Here is a 21,243-nt window from a genome sequence, read left to right as displayed (position 1 = left end):
GGAGAAGAGGAGAGCCCGCGCACACTTAAAATGGGAGAGGGGACGCGGGCCTGTACCTTCCACTGCATTGCCAAGAAAAGTTGTCGCGGAGTATAGTGAAGAGCTAGTGATGGAAGAGAAATGTGGAATGCAAAAATAATAATAAGGACGACTGTGTATATTCAATGAGAATTTAGAAAACGAAGGGCGTGGCTTCTACACTCACGCTTCTTGATTCGGGATTCGTTTTCTGGAGTTCTTATAATCACTAATGACGCAAAGCCATTTCGTACGGAGGGATAATAACATGCTCAACCACGTCCTGTGTTTCTTAAGTTGTTGGTTACTCTATACGATAACAAAAGTCATTGCCAGAGCTAGTATACATTGTAAGAGCATCATCAAATAAGCCGTACGTGCTTTTACCACTGAAAAACCATTACTTAAATAACACGAAGCCTATGGGTTTAATGCACGTCGAAGTGTAGGACAAGCTATACATTCTAATAGGTCCTTACACTATGCACCACTGCAGACACGCAAAAAATCGCCGGGAATAAGAACCTTTACACTGGCGCAGTCAAAGGGAGGGGGGGGGGGGGGAAGCAATGAAGAAACATTTCTTTGACCAAGTGTCCACCAATGTGTCACCGTGCAACTGTGAATTATGCGCGGTGTTTGAAAGTTGACTGCCAGGTTATATGAATAACGAGACAAGTTCTGCTAAGTCTACACGTGTTCTGATGGTAGGAATGTACACAATTCTCTATTTTTTTATTGCAGTGCCCGTATGAGAAGAAACTGGAGCCATTTAGTGATGTTGCAATAAAATAAGCTTCGAAAATAGACAGTCTCCGATCTTCAAGGTTTCATGGTAATTCTGTTCACGAACAGAGTTCGCTGCAAGTGGTCATTTGCGTGCAATGTAGCAGCAAAGTGGGCATATTAACTAGTGTTTCCTAGTAGCAATTACTGGCGGCTCTAATGACGCAAGAGGTTTTGAAGCCTTCAAGTTACTATCGATACCGCTCGGTGGAGCAAGCAAGATTCCGCATCAATATAAAAGAATGTGCGTGACTTGCATGCGCTTACAAATCTCCGAGTGAATTCGTGCTACAAAAACCCAAGAAGAAGAAGGGGAAAAAAAAAAAAAGATGGTGTTATTCATTATAGCAAATGTAATTCCGTAAAAAAAATTGTTTGTTTGTTTTAGAGAACAAGTAATAGTGCTTTTGTGCGATACAAAACTCGTACTTCCTTTAGCGATGATCGATGCCCTATCAGGTATTAATCGAGGAAACCTTGTGACTAGCGAAATCAACTGGCATCTTTACGGCGGAAAAAAAAAAAAAAAAAGCCAGCTTCTTTTTTTCTTTTGAAGACGCACTATCAATTTTAGTATCTCGGTTACTTCATCGCGAGACGAGAAGTGAACTTTTAAGTTTGATTCCTTCAGGCTCCAGCCGTCCGCGGTGTCCTTGAATCCTAAATCAGTTACCAAGGTGCCTAAAGCCACACCCACGCTGCTCGCGTATATCATACAGAAGACAGGGCGTTCGCTGCATACACAAAGACAGAATCAGGCAATTTTGGAATAGCGCACGCTAAGGCTTTGCGTGCGCAAAGAATAGCGTCGTCGCTGATGCGTATGCGCCGAACGCTAATCACGTTTTGCGCTTTGCGTGCCCTATTTTAGCGTACGCTATTTTTCAGAAATTGCTTTCGTATACTCGAACAGTCTTCGCGCTTGTTTGCGCTCCTCCAAGGAGGATTTGTGATGATAAGTTCGCTAATGCGAAGACGAGCGCAGTTAAAAAAAATGGCTGCTCCCATGACAGCGCGGCTGCGGCGGCTTTGGCGGAGTCGTGAGTTCGACGTCGGCGGCACCCTCGCGACTGTGATTCTTAACACAGGACGACATTGCACTCATACGGGGAGATACTATCGGGGAAAAATGAAATGCGAACAGAGGAGCGCGTGGCTCGCGGTACAGGCTGCGCCGCCTGGAAGTGAGCCTAGGGGCGAGGGTGCGTGGCCTACTCCGATGTGTTCACGCCCCTCGATTGGCGCTCCCCAAGCTTCAGCAGTGCGCCTCTTAGTGCGCTGAAAACTATCACCGCTATCTTTGCTGGCTCAGCGCGTGCGGTGCAAAGAAGCTCGCCGCACTCGCCGAGCAGGCAAAGATAGCGGTGACAGCTTTCAGCGCCCTGAGAGGCGCACTGCCGAAGCTGGGGGAGCGCCAATCGAGGGGCGTGAACACATCGGAGTAGGCCACGCACCTTCGCCCCTAGGTTCACTTCCAGGCGGCGCAGCCTGTACCGCGAGCCACGCGCTCCTCTGTTCGCATTTCATTTTTCCCCGATAGTACATGCCAGAAACGTTTCGCAAACCCCAGCGGGTCGGACAACGATCGCCGGCTGCTTGCGACGCGCGAAGGTTTCTCGGCGAAGGTTCTCAGTACGCGTGACCTCTCTTGCCGAGGCGACGCAAGCGGATGCGACCGGTAACAAAAATGAAAACCGAACAAAAGAAATGTTTTGTTTCTTAAGTAACAGGCCTTTCGTGCGTAAAATAAAAATTGTTATTGTACCTCGGTGGCGTCGCAAGCGCGACTTGCATGAGCTTTTGCGTCGCGGCTGAGAAACGCTATTCTAAAACACTCTTGCGTAGCGTGCATGCGCAAACGCAAGTGTTAAATGTAGCGCTAGCGTGCGCTAAAATTGCGTACATTACTTTAAAGCTCCCCATTATCTGTCAACATGCGTCTCAAGCGTGTTCGAAACACGTTGCTTTACGATACAGACCGTTTTTTTTGTTTTGTTTTTGTTTCTTGTTTTGTTGGTATGAGTATGACCAATGTCACATGACAGTCGAATGCAAGGAAGAAAGATGCCTCAGACAGTCTGTGCAGTCTGTCTTTTGTATGACGTATTAGTGGTGTGATTGGGGCTATTATAGGTATTCCAGGTATTCCGCTCAGAGCATCCCGTTGCAGTGCCCACACCTCGTGCGGAAACTGCGCATTGTCCCATACATCGTGGGGGCTTGTTTGGAAAGAGCGCGTTGGCCTATAATGGGGTATTCGTTGGACGCCATAGTTGAGGGTGATGTTTAGTGCGCATGCTCAAAACGAGCTCACATTAACAGCCCGTTAAGACCGGCAATCTTGATGGTGCGGAATGCATGCTGCAAAAGAACTGCGGAAGTTCGCTGTCAGCACGCGCTTCACCAGCCGCGCACACAGAAATGGCCGCCAGTGAATCCTCCCTATACACGTTTTCTACGTTGGCGCCGCCATTTTCAATTCTGGAACATCCGGTATGCGTGAAAACATCGCTTTCTTCTCGCCTCGACAGTAGAACGTGTTAACATTTTAATTGCAACTGACAGTCGTTCTTGTTATTACCCTTCTATGCTATTTTACTTGTTCGGGGTTGTAATCTCTTGCTTTTTGTTCGGAACGCATACCGGATAGGGGACAACGCGGCTGGGTGCGAGGCTAAACGAAAAAGGTGGATAGGGAGTATTCACCGGCGGCCATAGCTGTGTGCGCGGCTGGTGAGCGCGTATTGACGGCAAACTTTTGCAGTTCCTTTGCAGCATGCATTCCGCGCCATGAAAAGTGCCTGTCTTAGCAGCCTAATAACGCGAGCTCGTTCTGAGCATGCTCTCTAAACAGCACCCGCAAATGTCGCGTCCAGCGAATACTTCCTCTAGAAGTGGTGCCTGAAGCGTGTCTTCGACTAGTGTGTTTAGCGTCCTATGCAAGTCGCTTACGTCAAATTTTCCTCCAGGTTGGTCTTTTTTACAAACCTGTTGACCATTACAGTGTTAGACGTTACTTGTCGGAGCCGAGCCCCTTTGCTTTTGTCTTTGTGCCTTGTCACTTTGAAGCGTACAGTGCCTACGTGACTTGTGTATTGTGCTACGCAGCATCCATAGTAATAAAGATAATGCTGCTACTTTCTGGCAGTGTAGAAATGAACCCTGGCCCGTTCACTCAAGAGCAAACTAAGAGAATACTAGAAGTCTTGGAGCTACTACCGGGCATACACAAAAACCAAGACGTAATTTTGGCTGAAATGGCGGCAATCAAGCAAACACAGACATCGGTCGAAGAAAAACTTTCATCTGTGTTTTCAACACTAGAATCACTTAAAAAATACGTTACTTCACTGAGGTCCCTTGAGACTAAAGTGCAGCAAATACAAGTTGCATCCACGGAACTTACCGAGCAGTTAAACCAGCTGGAAAACATTCATGATGATATAGAAAATCGCTATCGGAGAAATTTTCTAATCTTTTATGGTGTTGCCGAGGATACAAATGAAACATGGGCAACGTCCGAACCATACGTATGTTCTGCAGCTCTGCGAAACTGTGCTAGGCATCAAAATTGACTATTCACATGTGGAACGCGCTCACCGACTGGGTAGACACAATGCAGAGAGGTCCAGGCCAATCATAGTAAATTTTTCCTCGTTCAAAACAAAACAAACAATACTATCGCAACCGCCCAAGCTAAAAAAATAGCGTAATATCTATCGGCGAGGACTTTTCTGTAAACGTCCGTCATGAAAGAAGCAAGCTTCTGGGATTTGCCAGGACACAAACTAGTCAATTTAAACTATGCTACAACAGACTAATTATTGGAAACAAAGTATTTTACCATGACAACAATGAACAGAGAGTAAAAGAGAAAAGAATCTAGCAACCAGTACAAATTCCACGGGCTGCCCTCAAAAAGTCAATAACTGTGAATGAACTCGATGTACTTCTCGTGAATTGTCGTAGTGTAAAAAATAAAATTGATAATTTAGCAGAGCTTGTTAATCTGACAAGGCCCAGTATTGTAATGGGTACAGAGTCCTGGCTTGATGACTCAATCAAAAGTGCAGAAGTTTTTCCACCTGACTGCTTATCGACGAGACGGAAATGGTAATGGTGGAGGAGTATTCCTGCTGACTCATAACAGTCTGCAAAGCACCGCCATTGACTTTTCGCAATTTTCATTTGAGTCTGTTTGGTGTAAGGTGTCACTTCGAAATAGCCACTTCCTCACAGTCGATTCATTCTATAGACCGCCTGCGTCCTGGTGACGATTCCATTCTTTCGTTAATAAATGCTCTTTGAATAATTTCTTACGACTACCTTGTACTGGGAGGCGACTTTAACTTTCCTGATATTAACGGGGTTGATAGCCCTTACCGATCAGTACAAACTTATACACACCTTACAAGATCTTTATTGAATTTGCCTTAACTTTTTCTTTATACCAACACGTTACATTTCCAACAGGCCTAGACCACAGGAGGGACAGCACGCTAGACCTAATCTTTAGCAGTGAACGTTCTGTTATCTCTTCCATTTCCGTTGTTCCAGGTATCAGCGATTACGAGGTGGTAGTTGGGACAATAAAATGCGCAAAAGAAAAAGAAAACGTAAAAAAAGCAGAGGAAAATTTATTTTTACGATCAAGGGGACTGTTCCGCTTTAGCTGACAAACTTTTTGATTATTTCCAAGATTTCAAAGAATTCAGCTACCACTCTGATATGGGATATGTTCAAAAATAAAATAAAAGCTTTATTTGAAATTCATATTCCCTTAAAAGTTACAACCGGAAGAAAACGCAAAGACAAGCCTTGGACAAATAAAGAACTACGAACAACCATTAAGAACAAAAGTAGTGTGTATTCTAGATATAGAAAAAATGGAAAACAAAGCCTCCTGGTCCGTCAAAGGAACAGACCGCGTTTTTTAAAAGCAAAACGAGACACTACAAGAATGATTTTCGAGTATCTCTTGATGATAAGTTCAAACGAAATCCGAAGGAATTTCGGAGGTACGTGAAAAGGTCGAAAAAAGATGAGCCAGGAATTCCAACTATCAACGACTCGGGACGGATGATAGATAATGAGGCTGAAAAAGCAAGCCTTTTTAATAGCTATTTTGAATCTGTGTTCTAGCCTTCTATAGTGAATAACCCTTCTCACATTTTTGAGTCTTTAGAGGAAAGCATGTTGGGTATTGAACTTTGTCAAGATGGAATTCTTAATTTACTAAACAATATTGACTCTCGCAAGGCCACTGGGCCTGACGGTATACCAGGCAGCATATTCAAAGAGTGTTCCGGCATTTTGTCTAGTTCTTTATTTGCATTATTTGATAACTCATTATCAACTTGCAAATTACCAAGTGAATAGAAAACAGCTCACGTTGTTCCTGCCCACAAAAGCGGTAAAAAAATAGGGTAGAAAACTATAGACCAATCTCTCTTCTTTGTATATGCTTGAAAGTTTTAGAACATATAATCTACAGCCATTTGATAAAACATCTCGACAGAAACAACTTTTTTATTCCTTATCAACATGGCTTCCGAAGTGGTTTATCACGTGATACGCAGCTGATCGACTTTTATCACGACACTTCTTTTTTTTTTTAATAAAGGCGTGCAAGTAGACTGCGTTTTCTTAGATTTTCAAAAAGCATTTGACAAGGTCCTCGTAAATTGATACTATAAAAATTAAAAATTTTTGAATATCCTTGAAAATATTATTAACTGGCTTACTGATCATCTTACAAATAGAAGACCGGCTGTTTTAGTTAACGGGAAAACGCCGTCGTATTTAGAAGTAACATCAGAGGTCCCACAGGGATCAGTGCTAGGTCCGTTTTTATTCCTAATATATATAAATGACATTTCTACAGACTTCACGTCAAGGATTCGTTTTAATGCGGACGATTGCGTCTTATACTACAAGACAAAGACACATTCAGACGGTTTAGAGCTACAGGAAGATATTGATCGCCTTACAAGATGGTCCGAAATATGGAAAACGAATTTAAATATTCCGAAATGAAATCATATAACATTAACCAGAAAACGACAACCTGTTTCTTTTAGCTATTCAATTGATGGCGCCCCACTACAAAAGGTGGACAAAGTAAAATATTTAGGCGTTCAGTTTTCGGAAAACCTATCGTGGAGCGCGTATGTAGACTACGTGACAGTCAAAACTAACCGTGTGCTAAATTTCTTGAGGAGGAATTTTCGCGACTGTCCTACCAATTTAAAAAAAAAAACAAAAAAACAACCCTTTTCTTTCTAATGTGAGGCCTATTTTAGAATACGCTTGCGTCTTCTGGGACACTAAAGAACGCTATCTGGAACAGAAAATTGAACAAATCCAGAGCAAAGCTGCTAGGTTCGTTACAAAAAATTACAATTTCAAACAAAGTGTTACTGCCCTAAAACGTCACTTAGAATGGGAACCTCTGAACTCTAGAAGACGCCGCGTCCGTTTAAAATATTTACATAGGATTTATTATGATAAAACTGGACTGGATAAAACTAAATTCATTGAACTGGCACACTTTGTGTCACGCAGATTAGATCATTCAAAAAAAAAAAAAATAGAATTTTCAGCTAGGACTAATATATTCAAATTCTCATTTTTCCCCAATACCGTTAAACAATGGAACGAAGTGCCAGAGGAAATTATTTCAATTCCATCGTCTGATAATTTTGGTTCTGATAAATTCTGATAAACTGTCACGTGATAGCTGGGAATAAGGAAGGTGAATTTTCTCTTTGTGAATGTGTATTCAGAATGCTTGGTCTACAGCACTGTGCTTTGTGTCTTCTTACCTTTACTTGTACGGAAAATGATATTGGTAGCTAAAGCTTAATACCAATGTGGATTCATTTGTTAAAGTGTTATAATTTTGCAACACAATTATTTTTACGAACTTGTTTTTTTTTCATGTGTTTCTGTATTTGACGACTGTAATTCTTGTGCAAATGTGTCCTCACACCTTCCCCCCCCCCCCCCCCCCCCCCCTGCAATAATGCCTCTTTGCGCTGCGGGGTAACACGTAATAAATAAAAGAAGTCTCGATATGAAAACAAATTACCTCACAAAAGCCGAAGTGTCACGCCGTCGCATGTCTCAATCCTGGCAGTTCGTCGTAGGGGGAAAGGAGGGGGGGGGGGGGGGGGGGGGGCTCATCGTCGAAATAAAACGAATGACTAACTAAAACGTGTCAATTAACGTTTTAATTATTTACAAGAAACCTATTTGTTAATTAAATACTTGCTGAGCGTTATGAGAAAAAAAGAAAACGCACACAAAAATACTATATCAGTGACTTTTCAAAGAAAATAGATCATTTGTTATATTGCCCGAGCATCAAGGAGAATGCGGGGATTGGTGTTCCACACGCGCACGCCTTCCCCGTATAAAAGATTTGAAGGAAATAACCAAAATAAAGCGTTGACGAACGCGCGTGCGAGATGCAATTTGTTTAAGGCATTTGTTTTGGAAAAGTTACTACTACTGAGGCCAGCACGTGCGGCGCCTGGAACACCGATCCCTGCATTGTCCTTGATGCTTGGCTAATATAGCACTAGGTCTATAGGAATTATTAACTGAACGCCATATTTGAAGGCGATGTTTAGAGCGCATGCTCACAACGAGCTCACATTAATAGGCTGCTAAGACCAGCAATCTTGATGGTGCGGAATGTACGTTGCAAAAGAACTGTGGAAGCTCGCCGTCAGCACGCGCTCAGCAGTCGCGCACACAGCTATGGCCGCCAGTGAATACTCCCTATTGGAGCGCGTGAGAAGTGCGGTGCGCGCTAAAGTTGCCACTTGAACGTTACCATCTTCAAGCATTGCCCTGACAGTGAACCCGACAAAACACACACGTAGTTGAACTAGGGTGCCTCAATGTCCTTCTGTTTAGGGTGATGCCACTCTTTGTAGTACCCGGTGCCGACAGCACGCGCTCACGAGATAAATACAAAAGAAATCGACGAAAACAAAATGTCGCCATAGCACAGCCAGCGCCACGAACGCGTGCACGCTCTTTCGCGCGCTTCTGAACAAAAGATCAAAATAAACGTGTGGGACAAAATGGCGAGATGCCACCACCCTAAGCAAGCACACATGAAGGCAACCTAAGTTGAACTGCTTCAATGCAGGTTTGCTAGAACTCAGCGGCGACCTTTATGAAAGAAAGCACCGCACATGGCTGGGGCGCGCGAGCGTCTTGAGACGCGGTTTTTGTCCCGCTCATCTCGTGCGTTGGCTTTGGCAGAGCTTTCTTTCACCCAGTCTCAGCTGAGGCGCTGTTTCTAGCAAGCCTACCCAGAAACTGTCTTGGCAATTCTCGCGCAGTATTCAAACTCTCTCTGACTTTGGCGGGCGCTCCTGCGCTCTACAGCACTATCGCGGGGCCTGTTTTGCAGAGGACACGATTACAAGGGGCCATGAGAACAATGTAGAGATTGTTTAATCGCTGCAAACGAACCCGGACGCCTTGACGAGAAAGGGTATTGTATGTCCACAGACACGCTATTTTCTAGATTTATGACCTATCTCGGTCAAGCTAAATAAAGCGCGGTCGTTTATAATCTTCTCTGAGAGATGCATACGTCCTTGCTTCTTCCACGAGCGCCTATAGATGGCCTCCATGCATTGACGTCAAGCCAGCTACCATTACAATCGTCTCACCGTTGAGCCCGCGCCATACAAAGCGGTAGGGCTAAATTTTATACGTCACCAACTGAGGGCCAGTTGGTGACGGTGATAAAAACCATGAACACGAGTGCCGTGTCCGCGGCTGAGAGACTAATAATGAAACCAAATACATAACATCCACGCACATGTGCAGCGCTACTTTCCGTCAGGTAGTCGGCGCGGAGGCGTACACTGGTAGCTGATTATGCCACAATGCTTAAAAGCTATTACTTGCTTTTTATAATTTCGTTGTTGTCAAAATACACTTCCCAAGGAAGGATAAGGTGAAATATAAAGAAACAAAAGAAAGATAAATCAACCGGCTATCAGTGTGCGTTTGTTCTGCGGTGTCTTTTTTCTAAAGGCGCCACCAAAAAGGCTGGAGAAGCAGAGTAAAGCGACAGGAGCAAAAAGTGCTCCCCTCCCCTCCCCATTTTCTGCCATGTTGTACGCAAAAGTGGCTACGAGTCACGTAACCTGACCGGTAACGTTCGGTCAGCTTACCGGTGAGGTCACCGCCGTGACGTCACCGGTAAGCTGGCAGCGCCCAGAGCTGGTGGATGCAAGTTTGTTCGGTGCGCGGTAGTCGTGATGTGCCGCTGCTTGCCGACGATTTTGGGCTTCTTCGTGATTTCTGACGCAGGTGTAGCGGGAAGATCTGGAGGAATGAAACTTTATACCGTTTTCGAGCAAGATCACTTTGAATATTTTTATTTGTTTATCAATACTACCTGGCCCAAAAGGCCGTGGTAGGAGAGGCACAAAATACAAATAATAAGAAGACTACAATTAAACACCAGGGATACTGTGGCCCAAAACATTATACAATATAAATATAATAGCACCCAACATACAAAACAATAAATATTAATAAGACAGAATCTGAATTGGTCACATCAGCGTGCAGAAATAATGCCTAAAACATCATGCAATATATATAGCACCCAGCATACAAAACAATAACCATTAACAAGTCATCTAAACATGAGAAAAATTAATTTCAATCTATTTTGAAAAGAAGTCAGTGGCTTTATCGATAAAATCGTCAACAGAGTCTGAATTGGCAACATCATCGGGCAGCTTGTTCTATTCAACCATGGTCCTAGGAAAAAGGAGTATTTGAAGGTGTCCAATCGCACTTGATAGTCCAGTATTGAACGTGCATGAGATGATCTGGTGTTTAACTTGCCTGAAAATGTAATATATATAGAAGTGTCGATATTTAATTTACACCGAATCATCAAAAATAGCATCTTTAATCTATCTATCCGCGCTCTTTCGCTTAATGTTAGCTTGTTAGCTTGTTGCAACATTTCTGAAGGGCAGCTTCGCGTTTCAGATTTGTTGTAAACGAACCGTGTTGCTTTCCTTTGTACACCTTCTAGCTTATTAATATTAATTTTAGTGACCGGGTCATAGACAACATTTGCATATTTAAGATTGGCCTTAATATCGTTTTATAGATTGTAAGTTTTGTGTTGGGGGAAGAGTGCTTCAAGAGACGTTTCAAGGAACAAAGCCGCTGGGACGCTTCTGTTTTAATGAAATCAATGTGTTTTTCCCATAATAGTTTATTACTAAAATATAACCCTAAGTACTTATATTCTTCGACACGTTGAATAGGTTGACCATCAACGCAAAAGGAAAACTCCAGAGGACACTTTTTCCAAGGAATGGACATTGAAGCAGTTTTTGAGGTGTTCAGCTTCATTTGCCATTCCCGACATTCCCGACACCAAAATTATTTGGTCTTGATAGGACTTAACTTCTTTGTATCAAACGCAATCGTCTGCGAATAATCTTATGTTAACATCTATGTTTTTAGTGATATCGTTGATATATAATAGGAAAAGTAAGGGCCCCAAGACAGAGCCATGGGGCACGCCGGAGTCAACGGGAAGGGAATCAGCTTCATAACCAGGGTGTAAGATAGACAGGTGGGGAAACGAGAGCCAAATGAGCGACCGGATTGTGTCCCCCTCGGGTTTCTCTTTTTCTGTGGCGCCATCTATGTGGAGCTTTTTTCTTGGGTTGCCAAAGGCATGGTAGCGCTTTTTTGGACGAGGACAAAAGAAAGAAAGACAAGACAGACTCGAGCGCTGACTGCAACTATTTAATCAACATGGAAATGAGGCATATATACACGCTTCGATCCTATCAATCAACCAATCCCAGGCCTAGCCGCCACCTGCATGAACTGCACTTCCTTATCGAAAAGGTCGATAGATGCAACGCTGACACACCCCAGCCCTGCCCTTTTTATTTCGTCTGCTTCAATAATCTCCCTAACAGTTCTATTTTTATGTTTAGCAAGTACGGAACATGAGTCAAACAAAGGTTTGCATCCGCAGTCATGGCAGTGCACTGAAAGATGGCCATCCCGATAGTTTTTTACGTTCAGACTATGTTCTCGGAGCCTATCGTTCAGGCATCTCCCAGTCTGACCAACATACTTCTTACCGCATGTTAAGGGAATCTGATATACCACACCCTCAACACAAACGACAAACGGATTTCTGTGCTTAATCACACAACCCAGCGAGGCTTTCCGGAAAGGGTTCGTCAAATGACTAAGCCTGGCTAGCTTCTCTGGCGCAGAAAAGACCACCTTAGTGTTTATGCGGCTTGCTATTTTCTTTAGGTTATGCGCCGTCTTGTGCATATAAGGCACGACTGCAATCCTTTGTTTACTCCTGGCCTCTTCTGGACGGGTGTTGCCCTTAGCTCGAAGCCTCTTAAGGATCACCTCGGCTACCGACACCAGTACAGCCTCCGGGTAGCCAGCCGCCAACAGACGTTCAGACTGCTCCTGGACACTCAAATGTGCCACGTGGTGACATGACTTATGAAGGGCGTTCTTGAAGCACAAATTAACAATCCCTCTCTTAACCAGTTTTGAGTGGGACGAATTAAAAGGCAGCAAGGGCTTGTTGGCTCTAGGTTGATACATCCAACATACATGATTCTCGACGAAAGTAAGCCTGATGTCGAGGAAACGGATGACACCATCTACGGGCACTTCATGTGTAAGTTTCAGGGGATGAAGGGCATCACTAAACATAGTTAAAAGACTATCCACCACCGAATGGAAATGTGTCGAGTCGCAGTTAAGAAATACTAAAAAATCATCAACAAATCTAAAACACTTCCTTACGTTAAAATCGCTCAGGCAGTCCGAAAGGACTCTGTCATGATACGCTAAAAAAATGTCACTTAAAATGGGCGCTAAACATGAGCCGATACAAATACCTTCCTTGTGGAGCACCGCGAACTCTCACTCCGGGTGGGCGACCGGTGGCGACCGGCTAAACTGACCGAGATGATTTCTCGTGGATTTTCAATGGAGGATTGTCGTGCTCTAGGTTTATTTTGCGCACTCTCCCATAAAGTTCGATGCAAATCCAATTCCAATCTTTTTCCTCTCGCCGCAGCGCCATCTGTTGCGAATCGGGGGTACAAGCAAGCAGACGAGTACACAATCCGGTCACGGCGCTGCGGTAGGCTTCTATGGGCCGTTTCCCCACCTGTCTATCTTACACCCTGTTCATAACCTTTAAAACAAACGTACTGTTCTCTTCCTTCTAGGTATGAGGTTAGCCATTTCACAAATTTATTTGGGTTAAGTAGGGTATTCAGTTTACAAGAAGCCTGTTGTGAGGAACTTTGTCGAAGGCTTTACTAAAATCCAGAAAGAAAACATCTGCCTGACTTCTGCTATTCATTACCTTACCAAGATCATGCGTTATTTCTATCAACTGGGTTACTGTTGACAGGCCTCTTCTAAATCCATGCTGACTCGCCGCTAAGATATTTACCTTTTCAACGTAATCGAAAATGTGCCTAGTTCTAACCGTTTACAACACTGACTCGTTATGGAAATGGGCCTATAGTTTGCAACATTAGTTTTAAGCCTGATTTAAGAACAGGTTTAATTTTAGCTATTTTCCATTCTTTAGGAACAACACTTCATTCTAATGATTTTCGGAATATTATCAACAAGTACTTAGCCATCCACTCAGAGTAACGTACCAGAAAAGCATTTGGAATTAAATCTGGCCACATTGACTTTTTAGGATCGACGTTAAGAAGCAGATTAAGTATGCCTTTTTCAGTTAAAATAAGGTCAAACAACTCTGGCAGAGCCTAATCAACAGTGTAACTTGGCAGCCGTCCATCATCGCTAGTAAAAACAGATTTAAGATGTTCATTAAAACTGGCGGCCATCTTTTTGGGCTCTTCAATTATCTCTTGTTTGGCTGACAGATATTTCCAAAACTTCGTTGGAGACGATTTAAGGAATCTTTCTAGAGTTGTATTATGATAGCGAAACCTTGCCTCAGATAACATACGTTATAGTTCCCGGGACAGAGATGTTACAGCTCGTTTTCTTATCTGTGATCCAGTGGCCTTGGCCCTTTTACGAGCACGCGCAATATCCTACGTTTCAAATGTATTATTTCCCGATTAATCCAGGGCCGCTCGCGCTTAATAATCTTCATTTTGTATGGGACAAAATTATTAGATACTCCTCCACAATAGTTTCAAAATGGTGCCAAAGCTCATCTATATTCGCGTTACAATGCTCTGAATGATCAGTGAACTTCTCAAGGGACCAATCCACTGTATCTATAATACTAACGTCATCTGAATTATTGAAATCCAACACCTTAGTCTTCATAACTCGAGGCCTGTGGAAACGTAGGTGTAGCTCTAGCAGCACCAGTTTATGATCAGAGATTCCGTCTAGTACTTCAACGCTAAACTCTTTGTATTCACTACTAAGCAGAATATAATCAAGTATAGACATTGAATTTCCCTGAATTCTAGTATAAGATTGCACTATCTGGAGTAGGTCAAAAGTGAACGTGGTATCTAAAAGGCATTCCGCGCTGTCACTTTATTCAGAACCGGCCGATAAGAAGTCCCAACTTATCGAGGGCAGATTAAAGTCACCTGCTAGCAGAATTTTACTGTCACTTCTACGGTGCTTTAAAAGATATGACTTTGTCTCTTTTAAGGTCGAAAAAGGTGCGTTAGGAGGCCTGTATAACGCTCCCAATACTAGACAAGAGTCAAGTATTTTTACCTTACACCAAAGTGCTTCGGCCTGTTTTTGTTCTTCCATTTGAACAAAAGAAACTCCTGATTTAAACACTATTAGCACCTGTGAGACAGCATCAGTCGTACCACCGTAGCGGTGTTCGGGTTCCCGGATGTGTTTGATGATCTTTAGACGTTTTAGTCATTTGAGCATAACATTTTTGCATTGCCCCAGTACTAGCTTTGTTCGAACGTTGGAATATCTGAGAATCAATTCGAAATGTATGCGTCGCACGTAGGGCCCAGGGGAAGTTGTTTCAGGCCTGGGTCACCGAATTACCACAGCAACTTTCAGCGATGACGTTCCGGCTATCTTCAACCTTTTGTACGAATGGTCGATTTTACAAACTGTCAGTTCTTAAGATTTTAATATAACGTGCTGTCATTGCAGTAGCTTGCATTCGATCGCAGTACCTTTTTTTTAAGTGAAAAGCTGGCTAGCGGCGTCCACGCAAATTGTTACAAAGAATTCGAACCAATCATTTGGGAAAAAAGTTTATTACTAACATTCATAAAAACAGTTCATTTATCCCTCCGGAACTCAGAAGACAGTTAGCAAGTCTTCACATTTTTAATTGATCACTGCACAAATTACTGCATCCGACGTCCCTCATAAATTAGTAATAGTAGGCACTTGACCTTGCCGATCGGTATCAATAGCCCACACTAACCTCCATCTCTATGATCAGACTTCTCTTAGATGATTGTTTCATCCAACATTCCAAGATCTAGAATCTTTAAAGAAATGCAGCCCCACTCCTTAGAGGTCCAGAGGTAGCACCACATATATCAACCATTCGTGAAAATGTAATGCAACTCAGAAATAGAAGATTAACTGCATATTTTTCTCTTTCGTTGAATTTATTGCAGTCAGTTTTCTTCATGAAAAGTGCATTGTAACAGTCGGTCGATTATTTACTTGTTCTAATTACTTGGACAAGATAACTTGTATTTGTGTCCGTTCCTTGCCCGAAGAAGCAAGGAACGGCGCTCTGTAGCGCTCTGTGGTGTCTGTTCTTCCTATGTCCCTGTCTTCAAGCGCACTCGTGTTTTCTAACGTACCATACAAACTTGCCCAACAATCAGCACTTGCCGAAGAAGGAGTCTTGCTGCAAAGTTTTGACTATCATTCTTTTCAGTCTCTGCAATAGGCTTTTTTTTTTTTCAAAGGCGTGTGCTGCCTATACATCGATTCCCCACAACTCGGCCAAAAACAACCGCCACAGCCTCCTCGAGCCAATCAGAGAGGCGGAGTGAAGGCATCTGACAAGTCCCTGCGGAAGGAGAGCACTCTGATGATATGTTGCCACGTGCCTCCCTTCAACGATCATATTGGCTCACTGGGACTGTAGCCTTCAAAGTTTGCCAAATTGTGATGAAATGAAGTACAGTAGCTACTACGCTAATTACCCAAGGCCTTCATACTTTGGGCATTTGTTTGACAAGAATGTTATGTCAGTAATCACTGTGGACTTGACTCAGCGGGACTCGAACGCTGCATTAGCGTTCAACCTGAACTTTGGCCCATTCGTGTGCTATACGCCGAAAAACAAATGGCGACAGTCAATGTTGCGTGATGGGATTTTGCAAAGAGTCTATTGTGTCATATGTATGAAAAATGCCCTGCTACATAACAATGCATCAATCCATACTATTGAACTAGATGCTCAGAGGTGTGTTGGTTTTCGTAATTAACAAGTTAATTATTTCTTACGAGTGTAATATTTATTTTTTTGTAGCTAGGCCCGTTTTGTGTTCATTAATGTCAGTGTGCTATGACGTTATTATCATGTGTGCCTAGTTTTAACTGTCCGCTCTTCATTACCGGCAAAGGCCTTTGGAGGGAATAAATGAATAAATATACGTTTTCCCATCACTGGGGTTTGCTTTCGGATGCACCACGTGTTCCGGAGAGGGTGAAGGAATGCAGCCCCATGCAACAAGTCTTCCAATCTGGTTTGTCCCATTTATTAATATTAGGGGGGGGGGGGGGGTCAGAGATGTGTCCTCAGAAGCTCCCCTGCATGCAGTGAACACAATTTTGGTGTGTAGACTCTGAACGCATGAGTGTGAATATGATGCCTACTTAGTTAGTATATCAAATATGTTTATTTTCACTTGATAACATAATTGTAGATTTCTATTAAACGGTTCCTTAACGTGTTCTATCTGCGACGGTCATAGTACCTGTGCTCCTTGTTGTGGGATGATGCTCCTGGTACGTCGTCGGTGTTCAGTTTGGTGGAGTGCCGACTTTGACTGACTGATACCGTCTTGTGATTATACGTAATCTGCCACCACTGACATCTGAGGCACTGAAGCTACAGGGCTAGCTTCTAATCCCTAAATTTTTTTGGTAGTTTTCTCCATCAAAGTAGCAAGTTCGGGCATGCATTGCTTACGTGGTTGTGCCTTTTGCTGTACCGTTGATTTGACGGCTGGCAAAAAAGTTTGTTTGCTATCAAAGCAAACTTCACTCTATTCCGCAATGCCGATTTCTTCAGCATGTCGCAACCACTGCAACATGTGTGTCTCGTATGGCAAAGTTAAGTCGGTGATGCTTGGTGTCCACTTTTTGAGAACGACCAACCATTCTATTTCTTCAAGTAACACAGTGGGATTCTCTTTTAAAGTTGGAAATGGTGTGCTTGCTGGAGTGGACACATATAATTGGTGTCGGCAAATTATTATTGCCCTTGGACGACGACCGGCACCAAATCAGCTGTCATCGCATTGCCGTTCACCTGCTTCGTTGGGCTCATTGTAGAAGCATATGTCGTGCTTAGCTCTCATCGAGGTGATAGGGATCAGGAACTTCGGGTAGTGTCGGCACCATGGACAGAGGCCGCCGAAGATACTCCTCAATGTCCCGCGGTCGCTCCTCGAGTCGTTGTCGAGGGTCGTTCGGCACGAACCCTCGCAGGCCCATTTATTGGTACGGGCACCTCCGGTAGACGTGGTCGGCCTCACGCAGTGGAAGCAGAGTGGTCGGTCGGCCGTTCACAACACCTTCGTCGTCCTCGGTGTACTTTGTTTAGCGCAGACCTACACTCGTTCTTCCCGACATCGGGAATCCTGCGGCGTTAAGGTGTCCCGTTGAATTGGCATCAAATACTATAACGGGCGCCCGGTGGCGGTCGTCGTGCCATTGAGGCGTAAGTCACCCTCGGCTCGTCAGATACCACTTCGCTCGCAGAAGTGTCTGGTTAAAATGCCTGTTGAACTTTTTCCCGAACAATCTCTGCAATCAAAATAAAAACCGACCGACTGGTGGCGGGAAGTAGCTTCCTGACCTTCTCTCTGACAACGTCGTGGATGGTGTCGCAGATGCCTAAAAGGCTTTCGTCAAAGTTGCAGCTGGACGACTCGAGTGTCGAGACACCGTAGGGTTATTGATAGTGACGGGCTCGGGCATGCAGTGCACGTTCAATGTTGGAAGCCTCGGTGATAAACCCTTCGACTGTTGTTGGGAACCGTTTTCGCCCATCCGATACAGTACGATGGGCCCTCCGGTACGCACTGCCGATATGAAAGACGTCTGTGGCAGCGCATGCGCAGTTCGTATACCGGAAAGATTATTGTACCATATCGGATCTGCAAAAACGCTTCCCTAAAACTCTCCAATAGGGAGTTTTCGTAGACAGCGTTTCCCCCCTCCGCAACTAGGAAGCCGCTACTGCGCCTGCGTGCCGATGGCATATCGAGCGGGTTGCGAAGAGCGTTGCGGGAGGACGATCTACGAAAACTCCCCAATGTTTGCAGACTGTCTTGTGTAAGATAAGCAGTTTGACCTCCCGCGGCTAAACGTCCACAGACTACGACGAGCCTCAGCAACGGCTCCGACCCAGTGTAGGAAACACGCACAGATACGTTCCGTCTCAGCGACTCGTGCTTCGAAGGCCACCGCGCGGGACCGAGATTTTCGACGCACCGAGGATCCGCGGCCTCCGGCCTCGAGGGCCGTGGAGCGACAGAGCGCTCGCGCGAAGTCACACAAAAAAACCGGTTGAGCGAGGGTTCCGTTTATCAAGGGGTTGCCTTTCCACGTACGTGTAACGTCGTAATACCCCGTATCATTTCGCGATGGATCGCGGAGGACGCTACAAGCCATCGAAACCAATCCCATGCCGCGTTGGTGTCACGTGACCTTGCAGCGACACGCGAAACGCGTAGTGACGTCATACATTCACAACGTTGGATTGGTTGGCATGGCTGGTATAGGGTCTGCTACGGGCCGTCGTAAGGTCAGACGGAGAGTAGGCGCTCGCACGCAACGGCGACCTCTTTCCCGAGTGCGGAATCGGCTTCGCCTTTGACGGCCACTCGCGTCTTGACTCTTGCGCGTGCAGACTTTCTCCAGGATTACTTTTGCCTTCGAAGGAGCGCCGGGAGCGATTGCGTAGACGGTCAGTGGACTGCGAAAGCTTTCATCTATTTATAACGCGCGCTTTTTTGACACGTTAGAGAGGGAATCCTAGTTCGCTTGGTTAGCCACGCGCACGGGAATGATTAGACGTTGTTGTACGAGCGTGCTTACCTGAACGATGGTTTTCTTGCTCTTAGAGGAAACGACGTTTCTGAAGGACAGGAAGAACAAAGTATTTTTGAATTAGATTATCGGGTGGAAAAACTGGTATAGTTTTGGGGGAACACTACCATGTGTAATATTAGTAAACGTTTTCTGTAACGTGTACCCCCCCCCCCCCCCCCCCCCTTTCTTCATCCGCTGTCCACTGAGACTGAATCTCAATTGAGCTGCAATACTGTAATACCCTTGTTAGACGGTGTGATGGCCAGCGGAGCCACGCGACTACCAAATATCAAAAGCGATCTGCAGCCAGAGCGCGTGCCCGCAGAGCGCGATCCAGAGACACGAGCCCCGATGGCGCAAGCCAGTCGTGCCCGAACGCTGATCCGCTTCTGATCAATAAACCTAAGTATTCGGGCGGTAGCCACCTAGACTACGCGAATACAACACACGGGCGCCCTTAACTATAGTTAAATAAGTCACCCTTAACTTGAGTTACGCATCACCACAGTTACCACACTATGCTTACGCACGGATACTTCAGAAGTGAAGTGTGCGCGTGCACAGCTTTGATGTGCGCTCAAGATGTCCAAGTAGAAGTGCGCCCACAGCTTTGACAACATAGTCAAAGAACGTTATCCAAAATTATAGTCCTTTCACCCTCCGTCGCATGGGCGCTGCCATCTATAGGAATCACGTGACGCGGCCGCCGTAAGGTGCCTTTAACTCGTCGCTGCGCTCTCCGTCCCGATCCTTGGCGAAGCCTTTGTATTCGTGTTTCTCATCGTGTTCCATTGTGTTTCATGCCTTAATTTGTAAAGCTTTGTGTGGTGCTACGTTTGCTACCTAACTACATTCCTTTATTATGTGGATCGCATAATTTGTGCAGTTAATTTTAGGACATGCTTTGACTATTTTCACTGTCTGCGGGTCACATGCATCTGATGAGATTAGAAGGGTACACATGAATCAGTATTGACGCAGAGTGAGTGTGTAGGTAACTCTAGGGCAGCCCAGAGGTTCAAAGGCCAATTACCTGTGACCGGTTAGGTTTGCTCAGGAATAATCACCGTCTGAAGCCACTATGTGTGTTTATTGAAACCTTCGTAAGAAATCGAAAACAGTGGCTCTTGATTATATATAGGATATACAAGGTAGGCCACGAATGTTTAGCTTGAATTTTATCTGATGCTCGGAATAATGTAATGTAAATAGTGTGCATGTTGTGGCTGCTGCGCCGGCGGGTGTGTGTGTGTTATTTTATTATTTGTTTTCGCTCCTGACGCCGTCGGCTCGAGTGTTCGGGGGGGGGGGGGGGGGGGGGGGGGTAATGTACATGTTGTGGCTGCCGCGCCGGCGTGGGTGTGTTCTTTAATTTGTTTTTGCTCCGGACGGCGTCGGCCCGAATGTTCGGAGCGCACGCGTGTTCCCCGATCCGGGCAGTCGGCGCTCAGGCGCCAGCCAGGCGGCGAACAATGCACGGGCCGATTAGACAAGGAATTTGGTTCTGGCGGTTGTAGAACTGACGGGGTGTTGTACTTACTGTCGGACGTTTATTGGACAGGTGTATACCACGTGACCTCTTTTTGATTTAAAATTATTGGTCGGTCCTGGCCAGAGGGACAGAAGGACCTTTCCTACAAAAGCCCGTGTCGGGCGAGGCGTATGAGCTGGGCGCGCACGCGGACTTGGAAGCGCGCAGCAATAATGCCGGGTCCCTGACTTTTTCCTACGAACGTACAGAGTGAGTAATTATTCGGACTAATAAACACCTTGGAAAACGTCAACCATCTAACGGCTCCTGGACGCGGCGGCACCAGCAGAAGACTCCGAGGACCGTCGTCATCAGAAAAGTACGAAGAACCAAAAAGAAACTTTTATTCTTAACATCAGGTCATTTGTTTGTTTATAATGTTACACCTAAATGCGTTAGATGTTAATCGTTTTTGCGACAGAAATATTCGCTGTATCGGTTTATTTATACATCTAAAGAAACTACACCTAATGCTCAACCACGTGCCTACGATCATTGAGATGCTTTAATTATTTCCTTCGGGTATCACAATTTAATTAAAGTAATTAATTTGAACAGAAACGTTGTGACTTCCCGGG

At 44.7% G+C, this 21,243-nt stretch overlaps 1 pseudogene; it reads left to right on the top strand.

Moving 5' to 3' along the window:
• Nucleotides 1-3,052: 3,052 nt before the first annotated feature.
• LOC115327093 lies at nt 3,053-4,690 on the top strand (annotated as a pseudogene).
• Nucleotides 4,691-21,243: the final 16,553 nt, after the last annotated feature.

Source organism: Ixodes scapularis, unplaced genomic scaffold (assembly GCF_016920785.2).
Source record: "Ixodes scapularis isolate PalLabHiFi unplaced genomic scaffold, ASM1692078v2 PGA_scaffold5__190_contigs__length_132052651, whole genome shotgun sequence".
NCBI classification, from domain to species: Eukaryota; Metazoa; Arthropoda; class Arachnida; order Ixodida; family Ixodidae; genus Ixodes; species Ixodes scapularis.
This window is presented reverse-complemented; position numbering and strand designations above follow the sequence as displayed.